The 13,873-nt window shown below is 40.6% G+C and overlaps 1 non-coding gene across 1 annotated transcript; it reads right to left on the reverse strand.

The window, feature by feature from the left end:
• Positions 1 to 2,699: 2,699 nt before the first annotated feature.
• On the reverse strand, positions 2,700 to 2,773 carry TRNAP-UGG (transfer RNA proline (anticodon UGG)). The gene has a single exon. It is a non-coding gene; the product is annotated as a tRNA-Pro (tRNA).
• Between the last annotated feature and the right edge of the window lie 11,100 nt (positions 2,774 to 13,873).

The following is a 13,873-nucleotide window of genomic DNA, read 5'->3' on the forward strand; positions in this document are numbered from 1 at the left end:
GCTTCATCTGCATACAATAAATTTGCATCTTGCAAAAGATATGCATCTATTACTGCTTCTAAATTGGCTTGTATGGATGTGTTGACACTTGCATGGCTTACAGGAGACAACAACTCTAGCTGGTCACATCCACTTCCACTCTGCTCCATCTCTTGGTCTTGATGTTCCAAGCATACCTGTGTTATAGCTGTAGAAAACTCACCCCAGTTGCTTGCATATACACTTGCATAGTCTTGAACTTGGTGCTTGAAATCATCACTCACAAGTTCAACAAATGCTGCAATCATCCGAGATTCTGGAATTGCTTGAAGCCTCATCTCTGTCACATAGCACTCAAGATATCCTTCTGGATCATAGCCTTCGAATATATTAAGCTCATTATATACGGACTGCATAGCACTTTCAATCGCTTTTTGAATCCGGTCTTCTTCTTCAAGCCATTTGCATCTGTCTTCAAGCTCTTTCATTTCAGCATATAGCTGCTCCACTTTGCTAACCATCTTTATGTACTCTCACCCCGGCTTGTTCGCGTCGGGTTCACCAAAAATATGTCGAGAAATTTGCGGTCTTGCTAGGAAAGCACCGGGCTTATGGCTGTGAGAGTTTGTGAGAGAACTCAACAGAAACTATATGAAGGAGTTAAACCATAGATGCCATGAAGACTAGGGTTTGGAAAGAAGTTCAACCAAAGAAGACTCACTCTTTCTCTCTTGCATTCATACACACAAAGGAAGAACGCAAAAGAGAATGTCAAAACAATACGAAGATGAAAACATCAAGGCTATGGTCATAGCGTATCATGGGTAATATGAAAGGGTTAATGGATGAGTTAATGGCATTCAATTTTGGCTGACCAAATAGGCTACGAATTGTTCTTTGGAATTGTAGTTTTGTGCTTACCATAATATATATATTTTGTCTAGTGTTTGGAATTATTTGTGTGTACAAATCCTCTTGGTTCATAGCAAGATAACTACGCTTACGTCAAAAGAAAAGTTATAGTCTATGAGAGGTAGTATGATGGGATCCGGTGATAGAAGTATTTCATTGAGCCTTTCTGGGCCAAAGAGAAACACTATACGTTGTTGAAAGTGTATTTTACGGCTAATCCATACGTTAATTCTAATAGATCGTACAGAGTGAAAGCGATAGAAATTATCATCATGTGGGTTATTCATCTAGGATAGTATGTGAGAAATGTAGATATGAGAGAAGTGAAGAGATGAGAAGTTTCCCTCCCAAGCCCTATTCTTGCCCGTAAGCAATAAGGATACTGCGGGGAGAGATGTACCTGTAGCAAAGAGAACCTAGAGAGGATGAATTACTAAGAGTGAGAGAGATAGGTTTGGTTAAGAAGATGAGATTAGATACATATATATATATTTTGGATTGGAGATGAAAATAAAAACAACAAGAAATCAAGAAAACATCAATGTAGAACACATCTTACTTGACAAACCCTTCGGCACCATTATTGATGGAGAGAGAAGAAGAGTGGATAATTCCACTTTGATTGATACACCAAGTGCAAGAACTTCTTTGATTAGAGTTGATCTTCCAAGGTTAGCTTGTTGCAAGAATGGTTAGTCTCCCTCTAGGAGAAAGTGTAGGCTTGGGCTTATGTTAATGGCTAAGTACAATTAGGCATTACTACTCACTCCCTCAAGAATTCCTCTCATCAATGGCTTGAATGCTTGAGTTCCTTCCAAGAAAGAAGAGGTCCCCTTTTATAGGTGAAGGGAACCCCCAAGGGTTTACACAAGAAGAGAGGAGCCAGTGTGAACAGGAATTGGAAAAGTTGGAAATGAGCGTTCCCTGCATGATGTGGGCAGACTGGGGTCTAGTATTTTGATCATATCTCCTCAACCGTAGCTCGAAATAAAAAAGTAAAAATATGGGCAAAAACATCAGCTCATTAGCTACGATTTTCATTTGAAAATCATTTTCCAATTCGGATTGGAACCTTGTGTAAAAAATTCATCAAAATAGGGTCCATTTTTGGCAGTAAAAGTCTTCATGTGGTCCCCTTAGCCTAGACTTTCATTTGATTCCAAAGGACACCTCATGCCATATGAAAGCATGACATTGCTCCTTAACAAAGTTTTGTAATCATGCTTGCAATAATGCATTAAAATAAGTGTATCTTTGAAATCATGCCACCTAGTGTCCCACTAGGATATGATTCCCTCCTAGTAGCTATTTAAAAAGAAATATAAGAAAAGTATAAAAAATACATAGAATATATATATATTGGAGTTTACCCTAGATATAGGATCTAGCTAGGGTGTGAGATGATAATGAAATAGTAGAAATAAAGAATCAATGCTTTTTGCCCCAAGTTAAAGAGGCGGAGCTATTGATGTTTTTCCCATAGTATTTTCTGATGGTAAAGTAAGAATAGGTTACCCTTGAGAAAAATAATAGGATGAGATAGAAGGCTTATTATTATACTTAAATATGCATATGTACATTATAGGAAAGATAATTATGGATCTAAAAAATTACAAGATAACTCTTGTAGCATGCGTTCCCACTATGTACTTGTCACAACACGACAGCGTCCTCTTGGTTTCCTTGATCTCTTTTGCCTTCTTTTCTCATCCATGGTCACTTTGTGACGTCACAGTTATGCCATAAGAAGCCGCCTTAGCGCAAAGAAAGATCGTGAAAAAAAGACAAAATGCCCAGTTAGGCAATAATCGAGGTGACAGGATTCGAACCTATGGCCCTCTGTACCCAAAACAGATGCGCTACCAGACTGCGCTACACCTCGTGGGCCATCCCCAGTAATGGTTGAGAGTTGGCTATAGCAATCAATTAGCGCTTGGTACCTGATCTTTTCTCACTCAATCTCAGGGACGAAGGGGGCAGCCTTTCCTTTGGCTGCCGGCTACTAGAAAGAAAGTCTTATGTCTTTGTTGCATGGCTGCTTAAATAAAGCAAAGGGTCTTCGCTTCAAATAGTTAACGTCTTACAGGTCATGAGGCGGTTCCCCTTAAAAGGAAAGTATTTGAATGTATATGGGACTAAACTAAATTCCTTGCATCTCCCTTCGGTAGCTCAGCAGCTGTTAACTGATTGGCCTACGGTTTCAATCTTACCTGCCTTGGCATAGAGGAAGCTTTAAAAGACCCCGCCGTATCCTCACTCCTTCTTTCTCCTTATCTTTTCCTCGGCCACGCTTAATGCCATTTGCTTCCAGGTCAACCTCATTCGAATTTGTCACCTCTACCACATGCACATTTGGGTCTGGCAAAGGCGGAAATCCTTCCACTCCTCATGGAGGTGGTCTTGCTCCATTTGGCCTTTGTAGAGACCGTGGTTGTTGACTAGTTCCTTCACCTGCATTCATCACTAGGTAGTTCAAGTTAGGTCTCCCTGGCTCCCCATGGGGCCAAGGAAAATTATACATCCCATGTCTAGACTCTCTCCAATTCCAACATTGCAAGACTCTCCTAGGAGGTGGTGGCTTTCGCTCTTCTGACTTCTTTGCTTGTCCCTTGGGACCTACAGTTTGTGCAAGGTGAATTGACAAGTTACTTAAGGATTCATTTAACTTTTCAATTACCTCCGATGTTACCTCAGGAATCTCTCTAGATGTTGATGCTTGTAATTTTCCCTTAGGTCTAGGACCCTCTATTGGAACCTCTCCCCTTAGGCACTTGAGTTTTCTATACTTCTCAATAGCCCTAGTTTCAATTGCATCAAAGGTAGCAGGTGCACCCGCCTCAACTTTTATCTTGAGTGTGGGAAAGAGGCCGGCTATGAATCTCTCCTTCTTGAGGAACTCTGCACCATCACCGACATTTCTCACCCATACAACCCAAAGACGTAGAAACTCTTATTTATACATGTAGTAGTCATCTAAGTCTTTTTGTTTGTGAGAAACAATGTCTTGCCATAGCTTTTGAGTGTTTTGGGGATCAAAGAAGTATCTCTTGAAATGATTCACAACTTTCGTGTAATTCCCTTTAGCTTCCTCAGGCAAAGAGTCAAACCAAGTGCTAGCATCTTTCCTAAGGACCACCTCAAACATTTCTACACATTCTTGATCAGTTACTATCCTCTTGATACGGCAAGACATCTTGAAATTTGATAAAAATAATTCTGCATCCTGTCCAGGCTCTCCAAAGAAAAGAGGATATCCGGACATTTGGCATTGGGCCTCCATTGAATCAGTTTCAAAGTGACAACACGTTTTTGTTTTTCTTTCTTAAAAAGATTTACACAATAATGTTTTCTAAATTGCAATCTATTTACAACAAAATAAAAATATTCACATCAAATGACCTATGATAATCAATAAGAGGCAGGATGACAGGGTTTGGTGACGCGAGAATTTCTCCTACTCTTTGGGCACCAAACATGAACACCATACGTTGTTGAAAATGGATTTTTCTACTAATTGCAATTTTTATTTTAATGTGTGGAGTGAAATGGAAGGCAAAAACCTCTATTCCTGGGCCATTATCCATTGTCTATGCATGACCTAATGCTTAAAACAAAACAAAAATATAGACATCCAAACTAAGGTTGTATCTAATGAGAGGGAAAATAAAAGGATTTACTGAAGCGTTTATCTCAGCCAACCTAAGAGGGCCCAAAATTCTACGAATTACTAGGCTGAAATTGCAACTTAGTATTAATAATTATGTGTACCTTTTGCCTTGCAATGGAAATGAAAGGATCATACAAATTTTCGTGATTCATGCAAACTACTTGACTATGCTAAAGGTTGATCCTACACAAAAATACACAAGCCCTCCTCAGTGGGGGCACCAAAATTGAGGCGGTCCGGGGCGGGCAACAAGAGAGAAGACCTCTAAACACCGCTCAAGGCTCCCGTGTTGCTGAATTGGGGCTGGGGCAACCACAAGCACAACAAAACAACAAACCCACAGCCAAACCCAAACAAAATAGGGGCACCACCTAGTTATGGTATGCGAACTAGGATGCAAGAGATTTTTTCGCAACCAAGAAGATACACCACAAAACACACACACAAGCAACCTGACACCAAGACACACACAAAATGGACTAGAGAGAGCTAGAGCAAAGGGACGAGAGAGAGGAATGGATCTTTCGTAATACCTTATTTGTGACTTGCAAATGGAGATGGTTCGTTATGATGCTATCATAGAGATTGTACAAAACTCACTCAATGCTTAGTGATTACTAAACATTGCCAAAACACACACACACACACTGTCTTAGGGTGTGGGAGACCTCTCACCACAATACCCTCTTACAATGGACACAAAATTGGCAATGAAAAACACACTAAAACACTTTCTAAAATCAAGATCAACCTTGAATTCACCAAACTGTATTGTACAAATGGAAGGACGAAGATTTGAACGTTGAATCACGCCTTTGATGCACCAAACCTCAATTTATTGATGATGGAGGAACATATACAATAGTGGTTTTGAGATTTTGAACTCACGCTCTCTCACTTGCAATGTGTAGCTTGCAAGCTTCTCTCACACCAAAAGTGAAGCTCACAAAGTGGTTGCTATGCCTAAGTCTCTCCTCACGCCTAGAGTGTTGGGATGCTATGTGAGATATTGGAGATTGCTTTACAAGAAGGAGAGGGCCTATTTATAGGTTGGAGACCGCTCATTAAGATTATTGAAAATCCTAATTTACAAGCTAACAAATCAAGATTATGATTTTTTTTGAATATCAAAACATTGCGAGCCTTCTTTGTCTGCTTGAGTCATGGATGTGGGCTCAAAAGAGAGCATTATTGATGGTAGATAAGGTGAAAGTAGAGTTTTAATGAAGAGAGAGAGAGAGAGAGAGAGAGTTACTATGCACATATCTTGAGGTGAGGTACCTTTTATGGTTAGGTCAATGACTATTTTGTGTTAGTATATTAGTGGTTAGTGTTAGTAATCACTGGAAAGTTAATGATGTATTTACAATGGGTAGAATGAGGTGGATGGTTGAAGTAAGATGGTTGAATGAAGTGAGGAAATCCTTGTGATGGTGAAGCTTAAAAAAGGACTTACTTGTGTAGGTTCCCAATATGACTATTGATCCTCTTCTTCGTCTTCTCTTCTTTACGCCACCGCCGCCAAGGTTGATTATCGCGATGAAAATGACAATTCCGTTGATGAGATATCTCAATTTGCAAAGGTTAAGCATGGTTTACATGCTGAATTTTATGTATATATGATAGCCTCCAATTTCATCATCAAAAAGGCTAAAAGATGTGGGTTTTTATTTGCAAGTCATTATCTTTACCCTATGTTTGATGGCATCTATGCCAATGTACAACCTTGCTGCCATAATATTTTGCATCCATTGCGCTTTGTAAATGCTTGGCTTATTTAGCGGGTCCGCAAATCCAAAGCCAAGGTATAAAACCTCTCTCTTGTGTTGAAAAAATAAATCCAATGCCATGTGCACACCAAATGAAAGGCTATGCCTAAACTTTTAAAGCTATGTAACCTTTGATTTTTAAATAAAGAAAAGAAAGGGGGAGTGGGTCGTGTGATTTGGGAGGTTGGGAAGTTAAAGGTGGTTACACTTTTCTCTTCCTTTATCTACCTCTTGCACGGTTCATTTTCTTCTCTCTCCAATTGGCACAACTCTCTTCCTGCTTCTTGTTCTTTCACTCGTGTGCTTTCTTGCAATATCCATGGAGAGTGAAGGAGAGGATGAAGATGAGGATGGCTTCCATGCCCATTTCTTGTGTGTCATAGCATAGTCCTTTCATGTGTGTGTGTGTGTGCATGACTATGGTCATGAGAGAGAGAGAGAAGAGAGAGGAGGTGTGTGTATGTTTCTTGGGTGGGAGAGTATTTCTTACAGATCTTGAGGCTAGGAGCCAAGCTCTAAGCATATACTTTGCTACCTTGAAGCTGGTGTTTGTAACTTGATGATGTACCGTGGTAAGAGGCGTTCAATATAGAGAAGGGGTAAGATGGAATTGTACTTTGGAAGTAATAGAGAGAAGCATAGAGATGGTGTATGTACATGTAGAGCTCATATGAGAGCTATGGAAGTAAGAGGGGAGGTTAATGGTGAATAAGGTGAGAGAAACCATGAAAGGTGCACGTTTGAGTGAGGGATTTAGAGGAATAAGTGTGTGTGTGTGTAGAAGTGTGGAAAGAGGTGAGAGAAGACTATGGGATGCTTGTGAGAAAAGTGGGCAGACTGGGGTCCACTAAAAAAATCCTAGCTCACCGGTGGTTGCTCCAAAAATCACCAAACCTTTTGAGGTGATTATTCAGCTCTTGGTCCACATTTTCTCTTTTGACCACCGCTTCAAATTTGGAGTGTAGATGGATAAAACAAATCCCATAAAAATAATTGTTTTTCTTCACAAAACAAAGTCTTCAGTGCCCCCCCTTTTGTTGAATTTGCATATGGCTCCAAAGGTGAGCCCCTCCTTGCATGAGAGCATGACCCTATTGATTCTTAGGGGTATTAAAATATGCATGATTGTGGATTATGCATAAATATAATACATGGATATGATGGGAAAAAACAGGCTAGTATGTAAACTATTCATGGAATCTAGAATAGTGTCAACTATATATAAATATAAAATGGAAAAAAGAGATATATGAAAATATAAGGAATCAAATGAGGGGACTCTCATTTGTTTTATTGAAGTATATTTATTTACAAGAGATAAGGAAAAAATACCTCTAGGAAATAGGAATTTAGTGAAAAGCAATGACTGATGGTGAAAGGTATTTTTGAGGTTTTTCCTTGGAGTGGATTCTCGCCCAAAAATAAGAGAAGCTTGCATGAAATGATTTTTTATAGAATACATAGGTAAGAAAAATTGTGGTAATGGTGAGTAAATGTACATAGCATATATAGGAAAATAACGCACACCTAGGTAGAAATAATTAAATAAATACCAAAATAATTATAAAAATTCTCTATGTACAATGAAATATATACACACAAATGGGCCATAATATATTTAATTGTTTTGGCTCAACTAGCCTAGTGACTAGCTAGCTGAGGGTTTTAAGAAGATATGAAAAAGGCCCCTAACTCACACATGCCTATATACAATGAAAAGGTAAGAATAGCCACAGTGTTTAGGTGATTTTGGTAGGGTGGGGAAACTCACTATGGAAATTACGGAGAGCTGAAAAATGGCTATCAGTGTCACAAGTGCATGGTAGGTATCTCACCGAGGTTTTTTTCGTCAAGATCTCTACTTCTTTATCATGTCTTCTCATTTACAATCTTACAAAAAAAAAATTTACACTTTAAATAACTACAAATCTTATTTAACTTATCAAACAATCTAAAATATGATAGACCTAGAGTGCTCTTACACATCAACAAACAAAAAAGTCCAAATTTTTTCTCATTAACTCTGATAAACATACATTTGTGAACAACTTCCAATGGGTAGTGCGGTCATAGTTCTTACATCCATTCCATGACATGGTATGCTCACGGGTGACCTATCACATAAAAATATCTTTGGTGGGGGTGCCCTCATGTTAGGAAAAGGTGTGCTGCTTATGAAAAGCTATTGTAGTGTCCTACTAGGGATATGTCCATGTTAGCATAATGATTTTTGGTGTAGTGGGAGCCACATTGCTTGAGGAGAGCTTGTGCCATTGTAAAAGCTTCATGCTATGCCAGTTCCTTGCTCAAGCCATTCTTGCAAACAACGCCACTCAAAAATAGCATAGTAAGAGGTCACCTTGGATCATGATGCGTTAGAGACATGTTCTTCAAACAAAAACATTCAACATTAGCAAGCTGTATAATAAAGACACTTGTTAAGTATATGATGTACGTGCAAGTATTTTCATCCAATAATCCGAAAATATACATGAAGATGAGATTACCCACCTCTAATAAGCATGGATTTGAAGCACCTACGTGCAAGATGTAAGAAAGAAGGTTGTTTTAGAGAAAAAGTGGTGACACTTGACCTCTCTAACTTGCAACCTTTGTGCTAAGCACTAAAAAACAAGTAGAGGAAACACCTTAGACTTCAAAGTCTGTGATAAGAAGAACACAACCACATATCCTTTTCTTGCAATTGTTGTTGGAGAGTTTCAACCTCCCTCTTTGAAGAGGCAATACTGTCTTGTAATGCCACTCTTTTGAGCTGAAGAGCTTGATATCTATGCATCCAACAAATACAAAGATGCACCTGCACCCATACACAACCAATTACAATAATTTAACAAGTCTACTTCTCCCCTTCCAAGATATTGAAGAACCATCAACATTTGTCTCACTGATGGTACAATGTTCATGGGATGACCTCTGCTCACCCTCACGTGCGAACTTCGGTCCAAACGCCATCAAAAAGTAAATATGTACACTTTTGTTGTGCGGAGTACATGGTGGTGCAGGTATACGATTTGTGATGTCCGTGAGCACCATGGGAGTTGTTTCTTAAGGAAGCAAAGGATGAAAAGAGAGAGCGGGGAGAGAGAGGGAGGAACATGGGAGGAGAGAAGGGGACAGGGGAGGAGAGGGAGAGAGAGGGGAGGAGGAGGAGAGAAGGGAGCAGGGAGGGAGGGAGGGAGGGAGGAGAGGGAGAGAGGAGAGAGGAAGAGGAGAGAACAAAGGTTTTTTATTTTTGGGGGGCATTTTTTTTGAAAAGTGGACTTTTAGTGTTTGTAGGTTTTAAAAATGATTTTTTTCATATGTATATATGTTGGGGGAAAGTTTTAAGTAAAAATAAGTAATTTTTTTTTTTTGGAAAAAAAAGTCAAATTTTGGCTCTTAGTGACCCACGTTTTTACTCATGTGGCCACACTCCTTTACTCCCTTCACCTTCAAAAAGCTAGAGAGAGAAAGTGATCTCTTAGGTCCACATCCTACATGTGTCTAAAAAAAAGGCTAAAAAAGCCTACTTAAAACTAGCTTCTTGAATGCTCTTGTCCCCTTAACCCTACACAACATTAGCATTAATCCCTTAAAATTAGGATTCGTAACAAGGCCCATGCAAGGTCCATATTTCTCCTAATAATCACAAACTTGAGAAGAGGCTTCGCTCATAGGAGAAACTTACACAGCCAAAACAGAAAAAACATAGTGAGAAATTGGGAAAAATGGACAGAGCCATCGCGTCCAGAATGGCCCAAAACCCCAGTCTACAATGTCAAGGTGCTCAATTCTGACCTCAGATGAGCACTTTATGGCCAAAATAGGCTCCAAAAATAGCAAAAACTCAATTGCGGCTGTTCAACCTCTTCTCTCCACGTTTTTTTCGATCTTCTCTCAGGTTTCTCAGTTGCCAAACTTAGCTTTATTACTTGGGTACCTTTGGCCTTTTAGTTGACCTCAAACGGACCCCAAACATGCCAAAAAGTGGCCTCGTAGTGCATAGTTGTCACCTTGCTGCATCCATCCGCACACCTGGCACTTAACTTTTCCCAATAATTCATCCCGTAATCACGTGAAGTGGACCCAAAATACAATTCTCATGATGACCGTTTTGCATAATTATCACAAGAAAACACCCACGTTGTGTCATCGCTTACCCACGTGCAAGTATTGATCCCATTTGACCTCCTCACGCCACTAGATGCCATCTGATGCACCTTCTTACCTCAAATCCTCGGCCCGTGGATAGCTTCCTCGAGAAGTTTCACGCGCTACCAAATCCTCATTATTGATAAAACACACTGGTACGATGATAATGAAAATCAATGCACCATGTACATGCTGTCCTCCCTGTACACATGTGGGCCCCACGTAACCACCTAGCTTTGGAAAATGGGAAATCCTTTTTCGATGCACCATGCATGTGTATATACATATGCGCAATCCCTTGCTTCAAAAAACTCCTAACAGTGTGGTTGCTAGTGGATTTTCTCAAATACCTCTATGCGGCCGACAAAAACTTTTGTTATCGCTTGTTAAGGTTTATAAAAGGGATTATTGAGCGGGACTACATGACAGAGGATGAGGATGACCTCATAGACTCGGGCATGGGGTGCATAGGCACCTAATTCATCTCTTGGGACATGGTTCTAGTATTGCTTGTGCTTGAGGGCACGGAGAAGGAAAAATCAAAGGAAAAGGCTGGCTAGAAACCTCCTGTAACCATTGTGGAGGAATCAAATGAATTTATTGAAGAGGTTGATGAGCAGGTTGAAGCATCTATGGCACTCGTCCTCGTGCAAGATCCCAACCCCACTAGGGAGGAAGATGGGATGATAGAGGGAGACGAGGTGTTGGAGGAAGTTCCTGACCTCCAAATTCTCAAGTTGCATGCAATGGTGGTTGATGGTCGTCACTTCTTGTTCCTTGCTCACATTGCAAAGACACTAGGACTCAGAGAAGATGAGTCACTCTCAATGCTCGCTATCTATGTGGGCATGAAAGATCCTAGTGGAAAGTAAGAGAAAGTTAACTTTCAAATTGACTTTGAAGACCAAGGTCCCCCACTAAGCCTCTCATTCCTCTCTAGTGAAAATGAACAAAATTTGGTACAAACTGTGGCAAATACACTTATGGAAATCAAATCATGTGCCTCATTTTATAAAAGTCTCCCGAAAAGCGCTTTTCTTTCACACAAACTGCTGATCATTATGGGTGGAGATGATCGCTCTAGCATCAACATTACAAGGAAAACTCTTGAAGAGATGGATGAGGAAACTAAGGTAACCACCTTTTAACTTTATCAATAGTCTATTGTATCCTATAGCAAGTGTTGAAGTTGTTTAAAATGTTTTGCAGACCGCATACCATGTTGATAAGTTTGAAATGCATACTGGAGGTTCGCACAGCATTCCTATGGGTAGAGGTAGCTCTCTGTGGCACTACCTTGGCCATTTGGGGCCATCCGTTCTTTGAGTTGCACACATAGAGTTCTCCAAGCATGGTTCTACGGAGCTGCTCAAGTGCAAGGCATTAAGTGCCATCTTTGCTGAAGATTCGATTACCCTTTATGCTCACAAATGTATCTTGGTGGACAGAGAGGTGGCATTGTATGCCTTTACAAGAAAGCACCCTAGGTCAGTCCTCTCCCATTGTACCTTAAGCGTAGGTCAAGGAGTGACAAACCCAGAGGATATTGTCAAAACCTTTGGTGTCAAGTCTGCCATTCGCTCTATATCAAAAGATGTAATTTACAAGAAAACCAACCAGCCATGATGTAATATCTAGAGCAATATACAATAATTTTGTCTTTTGTATTTTTTTGTCACTTGGTGTAATTTTTTGTTCTATGTCAATAAATCTTTTTCTTCAACGCGTTCACACCTCCTTGACCATCCAAGCACCCATCTGATGTGGGACGCCTACCGATAAATATTTTGCAAAACGGAGCCGTTTTGGGTGGGTACAGAGGCCATGGGACCACCAAAATGCACGGCGATGACCAGCGACACGGAACGAGCCAAAAAAATGCCCTGTGCACCACGACGTGCATGGGATAGTTTCTACCAACCATGGGGCACATGGCATTTTTTTGACCCATTCCACATCGTTGGTCATCGCCGTGCATTTTGGTGATCCATGGACTCCGTACGCACCCAAAATGGCTTCGTTTTGCAAAATATTCACTGGTAGGCGTCCCACATCAGACTGGTGCTTGAATGGTTGAGGAGGTGAAATTTAACTACTTGATTAATTCAAATACTTTAACAACAAAAAGTACACAATTAACTATTAGATACTGAATGATAGAAAATCGACTCATTCATATTATATCGAAAGATTACAAATCTCATAAACAGAGGTTACATGGAGAAATTAATTCTTATGGAGGCACCCTTCATTCCTGAGATTGAGCGCTAGAGATCTGTATGTTTTAGAGTAACTCGCTTTGCATGCACCATACAAGATACACCATCTTGGAACAACTGCACCAATATGTCCTCGACGGCATCCTGTAGACAAAAGAGCAGCACGCTAGATACATGTAACAGAATCTGAATATTCATCCATTACTTCTCTTACCACCCGAGAGAAAGCTGCCTTTGGTATTATTGGCTCGGTGCTCTTTTGATATTTTTGGATCTCACGTAGAGTAACTATGCCAGGCTTCCATCGCCGTTTTTTCTGCGCTGTTGGCGGCGGTGGAGGAGCCGCTTGTTTGGCCCATTGAGGAGGGTCATTTTTGTACTTTTTCCTCCTCTCTTCTTGGGCTTGTTGATCTTCAGGTGTGAGCTTGTCCTTTTTCTTTTTCGCACATTGTTTTGCTCTCTGAGGAATTTTTGAAGGTTTGGAGCTCCCAACCTTTGCTTGTTGGGCGGCCTGAGCTCTATCCTCTTCCGTTCTCCTCTTGGCCTCTGCTCGTGCTTGTAAATTAGTTCAGTGGGATCTCTCAGCCTCGGCTTTCTGCCATTCTTTTTGCTCTCTCTGCCTTCTTTCTTCTTCATGCAATCTCTCTGATTTTCTATCTGCTGCATCTTTCTTTTCTAACTCTCTTATTCTCTTCCTCCTCTTGGCATCTCATGCTATTGAAACAGGATCACCTGGTATTACTTTGATCACCCTTTGTTTGATCCGCGGGGGGAATTTTTGCACCGTAGGTGCAGTTGCTTGAGCTTCAAGTGTTGCCATTGCTTGATCTCTAGCTGCTACCGTTGCTTAAGCTCCAGGTCTTGTTTCTTGTGTTGGTCTGTTAAGAGCTGCAAATGGTCCGAGCTCTAGTAGAGGTGTGCAATTCGCATGCTGTAGTGGCTGGAGATCACAAAAATTTACCGCATGGTGTTCTAATCCTCTGTACTCGAAGGTTGGAGGAGCCGTTGGGTTTTTGGAGCTGGTTCTTGTGGTTGAGGCTGCGGATTTGAAGTGGCAGATTCTATACGAGGTGCTGGTTGCGGATTTTCTGTGTTGTCAGTGGCAGTGGTGTCATGGTTGTGCGTGGTGGTGTTCTCTTATGTATAGTCTGTGTTGTCCAAGATATGAGTGCGTG

The sequence above is a fragment of the Adiantum capillus-veneris genome, chromosome 2 (assembly GCF_014529385.1).
Source record: "Adiantum capillus-veneris isolate H3 chromosome 2, ASM1452938v2, whole genome shotgun sequence".
In the NCBI taxonomy this organism is placed as follows: domain Eukaryota; kingdom Viridiplantae; phylum Streptophyta; class Polypodiopsida; order Polypodiales; family Pteridaceae; genus Adiantum; species Adiantum capillus-veneris.